This window comes from Homarus americanus, unplaced genomic scaffold (assembly GCF_018991925.1).
Source record: "Homarus americanus isolate GMGI-L3 unplaced genomic scaffold, GMGI_Hamer_2.0 scaffold36473, whole genome shotgun sequence".
Classification (NCBI taxonomy): domain Eukaryota; kingdom Metazoa; phylum Arthropoda; class Malacostraca; order Decapoda; family Nephropidae; genus Homarus; species Homarus americanus.
This window is the reverse complement of record NW_024712099.1, coordinates 10660-20000: the sequence shown is the minus strand read 5'-3', so window position 1 is coordinate 20000 and position 9341 is coordinate 10660.

The following is a 9341-nucleotide window of genomic DNA, read 5'->3' as shown; positions in this document are numbered from 1 at the left end:
CAATAATAGCAGTTCAACAACAACAATAATAGCAGTTCAACAACAACAATAATAGCAGTTCAGCAACAATAATAGCAGTTCAACAACAACAATATAGCAGTTCAACAACAACAATAATAGCAGTTCAACACAACAATAATAGCAGTTCAACAATAATAGCATAAAGTTCAACACATAATAATAGCAGTTCAACAACAACAATAATAGCAGTTCAACAACAACAATAATAGCAGTTCAGCAACAACAATAATAGCAGTTCAACAACAATAATACGAACAACAACAATAATAGCAGTTCAACAACAAAGTCAACACAATAATAGCAGTTCAGCAACAACAATAATAGCAGTTCCAACAACAATAATAGCAGTTCAACAACAGCAATAATAGCAGTTCAACAACAACAATAATAGCAGTTCAACAACAACAACAATAATAGCAGTTCAACAACAACAATAATAGCAGTTCAACAACAACAATAATAACAGGTTCAACAACAACAATAAGCAGTTCAACAACAACAATAATAGCAGTTCAACAACAACAATAATAGCAGTTCAACAACAACAATAATAGCAGTTCAACAACAACAATAATAATAGCAGCTCAACAACAACAATAATAGCAGTTCAACAACAACAATAGCGTTCAACAACACAATAATAGCAGTTCAACAACAACAATAATAGCAGTTCAACAACAACAATAATAGCAGTTCAACAACAACAACAACAATAATAGCAGCACAACAACAACAATAATAGCAGTTCAACAACAACAATAATAGCAGTTCAACAACAACAACAACAATAATAGCAGTTCACAACAACAATAATAGCAGTTCAACAACAACAATAATAGCAGTTCAACAACAACAACAATAGCAGTTCAACACAACAACAACAATAATAGCAACTAACAACAATAATAGTAGTTCAACAACAACAATAATAGCAGTTCAACAACAACAACAATAATAGCAGTTCACAACAACAATAATAGCAGTTCAACAACAACAAATAATAGCACAACAACAACAATAATCACAACAATAATAGCAGTTCAACAACAACAATAATAGCAACACAACAATAATAGCAGTTCAACAACAACAATAATAGCAGTACAACAACAACAATAATAGCAGTTCAACAACAACAATAATAGCAGTTCAACAACAACAATAATAGCAGTTCAACAACAACACAATAGCAGTTCAACAACAATAATAGCAATTACAACAACAACAATAATAGCGGTTCAACAACAACAATAATAGCAGTTCAACAACAACAATAATGGCAGTTCAACAACAACAATAATAGCAGTTCAACAACATAATAGCAGTTCAACAACAACAATAATAGCAGTTCAACAACAACAATAATAGCAGTTCAACAACAACAATAATAGCAGTTCCAATAATAAAGTTCAACAACAACAATAATAGCAGTTCAACAACAACAATGTCAACAACAACAATAATAGCAGCACAACAACAACAATAATAACACAATAATAGCAGTTCAACAACAACAATATCAACAACAATAGCAGTTCAACAACAACAATAATAGCAGTTCAACAACAACAATAATAGCAGTTCAACAACAACAACAACAATAATAGCAGCACAACAACACAATAATAGCAGTTCAACAACAACAATAATAGTTCAACAACAGCAATAATAGTTCAACAACAACAATAATAGCAGTTCAACAAACAACAATAATAGCAGTTCAACAACAATAACAGCAGTTCAACAACAACAACACAATAGCAGTTCACAACAACAACACAATAATAGCAGCACAACAACAATAATAGTAGTTCAACAACAACAATAGTAGAACAACAACAACAACAATAATAGCAGTTCAACAACAACAATAATAGCAGTTACAACAACAACAACAACAATAATAGCAGCAACAACACAATAATGAGTTCAACACAACAATAGCAGTTCAACAACACAATAATGAGTTCAACAACAACAATAATAGCAGTTCAACAACAACAATAATAGCAGTACAACAACAATAATAGCAGTTCAACAACAACAATAATAAGCAGTTCAACAACAACAACAAGCAGTTCAACAACAACAATAGCAGTTCAACAACAACAATAATAGCAGTACAACAACAACAATAATGCAGTTCAACAACAATAGCAGTTCAACAACAACAATAATAGCAGTTCAACAACAACAATAATAGCAGTTCAACAACAACAACAATAATGACAGTTCAACAACAACAATAATAACGGTTCAACAACAACAATAATACAGTTCAACAACAACAACAACAATAATAGCAACAACAACAATAATAGTAGTTCAACAACAACAATAATAGCAGTTCAGCAACAACAACAATAATAGCAGTTCAACAACAACAATAATAGCAGTTCAACAACAACAATAATAGCAGTTCAACAACAACAACAATAATAGCAGCACAACAACAACAACAATAATAGCAGTTCAACAACAACAACAATAATAGCAGTTCAACAACAACAATAATAGCAGTTCAACACAACAACAACAATAATAGCAGCACAACAACAACAATAATAGTAGTTCAACAACAACAATAATAGCAGTTCAACAACAACAACAACAATAATAGCAGTTCAACAACAACAATAACAGTTCAACAACAACAGCAACAATAATAGCAACAACAATAATAGTAGTTCAAACAATAATAGCAGTTCAACAACAACAACAATAATAGCAGTTCAACAACAACAATAATAGCAGTTCAACAACAACAATAGCAGTTCAACAGCAACAATAATAGTACAACAACAACAATAATGCAGTTCAACAACAACAATAACAGTTCAACAACAACAATAATAGTAGTTCAACAACAATAATAAGCAGTTCAACAACAACAATAATAGCAGTACAACAACAATAATAGCAGTTCAACAACAAATAATAATAGCAGTTCAACAACAACAATAATAGCAGTTCAACAACAACAATAATAGCAGTTCAACAACAACAATAATAGCAGTACAACAACAACAATAATAGTAGTTCAACAACAACAATATAGTAGTTCAACAACAACAATAATAGCAGTTCAACAACAACAAATACAGAATTCAAACAACAATAATAGCAGTTCAACAACAACAACAACAATAATAGCAGCACAACAACAACAATAATAGTAGTTCAACAACAACAATAATAGCAGTTAACAACAACAACAACAATAATAGCAGTTCAACAACAACAATAATAGCAGTTCAACAACAACAACAACAATAATAGCAGTTCAACAACAACAACAACAATAATAGCAGCACAACAACAATAATAGTAGTTCAACAACAACAATAATAGCAGTTCAACAACAACAAACAATAATAGCAGTTCAACAACAACAATAATAGCAGTTCAACAACAACATAATAGCAGTTCAACAACAACAATAATAGCAGTTCAACAACAACAACAACAACAATAATAGCAGCACAACAACAACAATAATAGTAGTTCAACAACAATAATAGCAGTTCAACAACAACAATAATAGCAATACAACAACAACAATAATAGCAGTACAACAACAACAATAATAGCAGTACAACAACAACAATAATAGCATACAACAACAAATAATAATAGCAGTTCAACAACAACAACAACAGTCGCAGGTTACTCCACTACACCACTGGACGCTCGACAACTGCACCCGATACTTAACTCTTATTGGCCAGCCGAGTGTAAGCAGGAAACAGGTCATCCACTACCCCCACTGCATGACACACTTCGTAAAACATGTCTTACACCCAGAGTAAATAAGGCTGATTAACAACTGATTACTCGATATACGTCTTATTGCAGGAAGAAATAAGTTGGATCAAGAACAGGTCATAGGTTATACGTAATAAGTTTGGTCAAGAACGACTCACTGAAAACACGTCTTATTGCAGGAAGAAAATAAGGTTGATCAAGAACAGGTTGTTGGAATACACCTGAAAAAATAACAAGAAAAAGTATCCCTCGGGGGCAGGAACACACTATCGTCAGGTCAGGATAGGATGAGAGCTGGAATGAAAAACGTAACCCCTCCCCCAAGTCAAGTCGGCTACGTCATGTTGCAGCCATCACTGTTCATTTGAGTATCACTACACCGTGCAATGATAACATGTAGGTTAGGTTAGGTTAAATAATTATAATAAAAATACTGGTATCAGCAATGTATGTATGAGTTAGTAATGTATGTATGTATGTATGTTAGTGAAGTATAAACATTGCAACTCCTTTATGTTATCATGTTAGCTATGGAAGGACACACAGAAACACACACACAGACACACACACACACACACAGACACACACACACACACACAGACACACACACACAGCGTTACGAAGACACCAGAGTATTTACCACTCTTATTGACGCCAAGTGACCCCGTTGTGTGTGTGTGTGTGGGGAGTAGCCGCTGGCATGACAGAGAGTGGTGGTGGTGAGCATGGGTGCTGCTGCTTGCGTCTGTGTGTGGGAGGAGGAGGTCGAGTGCAAGAACACGTTAAAAAGTGGTTATGAATCAGTGAATAAGTATAAAATAAATAGACAAATAAACACTCAAATTGAATCTCATATCGCTAAGAAACATAAGCTGGGGCGTGTAATGTTTAGGTGAACTAAGCTGCGTGTTTAATCTTCAGGTGAAATAATGGAGTGCCTAATCTTCAGTTGAAATAAGCTGAAGTGTTTAACTTCCAAGCGAAATAAGCCTGGAATGTCTCATCTTCAGTTGAAATAAGCTTGAGTACCTAATGTTCAATTCAAATAAGCTGGAGGAAATAAACTGGAGTGTCTAATCAGTTCTGTTTAAATAAGGTAGAGTCTTAACTTCCGTGAACCTTGGGGTGTCTAATCTTCCTTAAAATAAGCTGGAGGTTTAATCTTCAAGGAAATAAGTCAGTATCTAACCTTCAGGTGATCATTACAATATTTGAACAACAACAACACACCACACTATCACCACCAACACAACACAGACAAACGTTGCAAAACAAGACAACAGCGCACATTAATCAACACAACAGCTCCTACCAATGGGATCCCACAGAAGTTGCTGCACCTTCAAAAAAAAAGATCAACAAACAACTAACCCAAAATTATACTCAAACTCACAAATAATTTAGGCCTATACTATTAATAAGGTGTCTTGTATACTTTGAGAAAGGGGGATTCAGGTAAATAGACCCTAAATCGCTTAATTAGCCCCCACCCAGCCACGTTTTACCAGATACCCATAAAGGAACCGAATTTAGTTTACCAATGACTCGTGTACAAGAAGACAATAATACAATAACAACAAAAGAAACAGCAACACAGGAAAAACAATACATCTCCCATTGAATGATCCAGAAAACAACAATACTTAATCGACCAATCACAACCACCCACCCCCCACCAAAAAAAAATACTGAACGTCAATGTTTACAGATCTTCTTAAGGACATGATGTACCTTAATATCACTTCAGACATCGGGAAGTTTAAACAATAAATAAGCAGCTGTCTCACCACTAACACTACTTTTTCTAACTATTATTGCACCACACACACACACACAGGTAAACACGCACGTATACATACTTGCATACTTATCTTCACAATATATCCGGATTTCTTATAATATATGAAGGTAAACTTATATATTCCCATTATTTTTGTGGTCTCAGTTCGTATTAGATCAGTTCTCAACCAGGGAATTTCCTCAGGTTTTCAGGGGGGAAACTGATACTAATATGGAAAAAATAAAGGATTTTCAGTATTATATGCATATATTTGGAATGCACTTTTGAGGCAGACAATCTTGGAAAGGAGGGGGAATGACATTCTGACATATGGTGAAGCAAAGAGGCAAACAAGGTTGAGAACCACTGTATTAGATATTAAAAAAAATCGTATATAATTTCTCATATATCAGCATTAACAACCATTTATATACAGTATATTTTCGTATTAATACTATTCATTTTTATTCGTTTCTATTATCATATATTTACGTTCATTCCATAAATCATTGCGCCCTTAAACGTCTATTTTGAATCCCTTTTAACCTTTTATGCCATTTTTTCATTATTATTTACCCTCATTCTTTATATTATCGCTCTTAATTTCCTTTTGTATCGTTCTATCTGTACTTTACTGATGGGCATCAAGATCGTGTCCTTGAAAATTAAATGCATACAGTATCAAGTCCTTAATTTTCGTTCATTTTATGCCTTACTGGTTAATTCTGGTTTATTCCTAGAGTCTCGTTCACACACACACACACACACACACACACACACACACACCAATACCTGGTCATAATTATCCCCCAACTTACAGCAACACTTCCTCACACTGACTCACAACACGTCATAATCTATTCACTGTTACGTTACAAAACATAACCACCGAGTTAGTTAGTTCATCCACCATTTATAAAACTTGGAGTCACTAAATAAAACCTAAAGTAATCACAATTTTCCCGTCATCTTGGTTTAAAGATTCTGTTGGAATCTTAACTACAGACTAGACTACAGGCATCACTCTACCTTCATCGTTTATCTACCTGCATATAAGTACCCATTCACAGGTGGGTCGACTGAGGTGCCCCAGGGAGATAACCAGTGATACTAACGGGACAGGAGGGAGAGTCTATACCCACTATATAATTTGTTGTACCCACACTATTCATACCCCAATAAACTCCTTCAATATTAGATCCAGAGACTCAAGGAATCCCAAGTTATTTTATTCTTTCTCTAATCAGAATAAGAGAACGCCATCTAGTTACCTTTACAACCTGGGTGAAATTTACATGCCATCTTGAGTCATTTGTGTGCTGAGCGAGAGTCAGCCTTGTGTTACTCCTACAGTTACGAGGTTAAGTTGTATATTATGAAGTACCGGATCTTGGGCCCTGAATACCGTACTCCCGTCACTAGAGATAAAAGAACGTGCTCACTGCTCCCTAAGCTACTGCCTCCTCCCTTCCCTAAGCTTACTGCCTCCTCCTCAAGCGAAGCACCATAAACAGAGATCCAAGATAGCCAAAATACACAAGACTTATTGTCTTATTAGATCCATCCACCCATCACCAGTTAAGGTTATAAACATTAACTTACAGGATGTTTGAGAATCCGGTTCCTGTTCGTATCCTTGGTTTCACAATCCGTATACTACACAGTGGTGTGTTTTATTCGCTGAAGAATTCGGTTAGTCCTGCTGAGCAAAAACCAAGAGTGAGGAACCAGATAGTGTTGACACGTGGTGCGCCCCACCCCCCCGGCCACACGCACACCACAGATCCATTCATACTCTGACTCTGATCCTTATTTTCAGTCATTCTGGGGAGGATTGTATCTTTCACAACACTTTCAAGACGAAACAGTCCGTGGATGACATGTGACAACACCGGTCTTTATGAAGCTCTCAATACATTTATATAGATCAACATGTTAGATCATCGGCTGACTACTGAAATATTATTAATGATGCTTAGTCTGGGGCTCCTGTACAGAGAGACCAAGTCCTTTGACAACAATGAAATATTCACGGTGTGGTGTAGTGTACCTGTTTATTTGTCATGAAGTAAAGTGTATTGCCCACACGTGTGCATTGTTGGTAACCACAAGAGCACCCACCACGCGTCCTGTCATTGGTCCAGGCAATGATGCACTGTACAAGTCCTCGTCTGATTGGTCAAGACTTAGAGCCCTCCACGAGATTGGTGGACGCGTCTGGCCTCCATGTATCTTGGCCATCAACGACAACAGTCTGAAGCTGCCTTCAGGTGATCAAATTATCGTTCACTCTTAATCAACTTTGGTGAGAACTGTTTTATATTGTTAAGTAAATGAAGCCTCGTATTGGAGGTGTATTAAGAACCTAGCATCCTCACGGCCAGATACAGCAGCGGCCTAGCGTTACACAACATACAGCACACGAGGGCTGCGGGTGTTACAGCAGGGGTAAGTAATGTGGCAGCGGACGATGTTAAGTGGTGTGAACGAAGGTAGTGGTGAGGGTCAGCCGGGAGGGTGGCCAGGAGAATAACTGCCCAGGTGCCACCACACTTTTCCCTCCCTCCCCCGAGCGCACACCTCCTCCGCTCGCTCAACCCATATACTGGGTCAAGTGTAGTGACCGCCAGAGTACTCATATCAGTGTTGTATTCCTAAGTGACAACATACACGTCGGCTCCGTCTTACTGAACCAATCAAGTGTGAGAACCATTAAGACTCCATTGACTGAACTCTGTGTTATAGTAAGTAAATTAGTTAACAGGTAAATTCAAGAAACACCGAATCAATGACTCCTCCCATCACCAGCGCCCAGCATGAGGAAGAACTTGTGACAAGGTGAACTAATATCTGTGAAGCCAGGGAAAGACCAGCAGGCGCAGTGTGGGAGCGCAGGGGAATTTGTGGAGCAGGACTCAGTTTAGCCAGACAACACCACCATGTGGGAAAAACTCTATGGAGACATAAAGGTCAACCTCTTGTCTTCGGACTTGATGTATGAAGTTTCTCTTCTTCATGTTGTATGCAGGTGAGTGTCGTCTTCCCTATGATATTTTGAGTGACGCCTGAGTGACGCACCAAACCTCTCTTGTCACACCTCCACTCCGTTACTCTTAAATTCCTTCTATAACCCCTTGAGTCTGCATCACCATAGGGGCCCTGGACACACTCAATAACACAATCGTTCTTCATGTGATAACTTTCGACCTATTTTCTTAATCTATTGTAATTATTAATACTATACCATCAATGTGTGTTGCTATCTCTTCTCTGTGTATTTAGTAAAATATTCAACTCACAACCAACATTAACCACCATTAAACTATCATCATCACAGCTACAGTCAGCCATTCACCAAATCACTCTTTTAAAGGGTAATATTTTCCGCGCCTTAATGAATTCAAACCGAGGCTGTGATTGGCGGAGGTACACCACAAACGTTACCAGACACGTTTAGCGGCCGCCAGTAATACGCAGAGACGGTAGAAGGATTTAATCACCTCCTCTAACAACACAACTACTGACGTTAAAATAAAATTAAAATAACGTAACTACTCGTAAATAAAAAGTAAAATAGAAAATCACAACAGACATCACTCCGTACACCAAATTATTATTTTACGTACTATTATTACCGGTATTATTATTATTATTATTATTATTAGTAAAGTAAGTAGTAGTAGTAGTAATATAAAGGGAAGTTTAAGTTAAAAGTAGTAGTGGTATCAGTAATACGATCATCATCACTAAAACTTCCTCCACATCAAAAGTTATA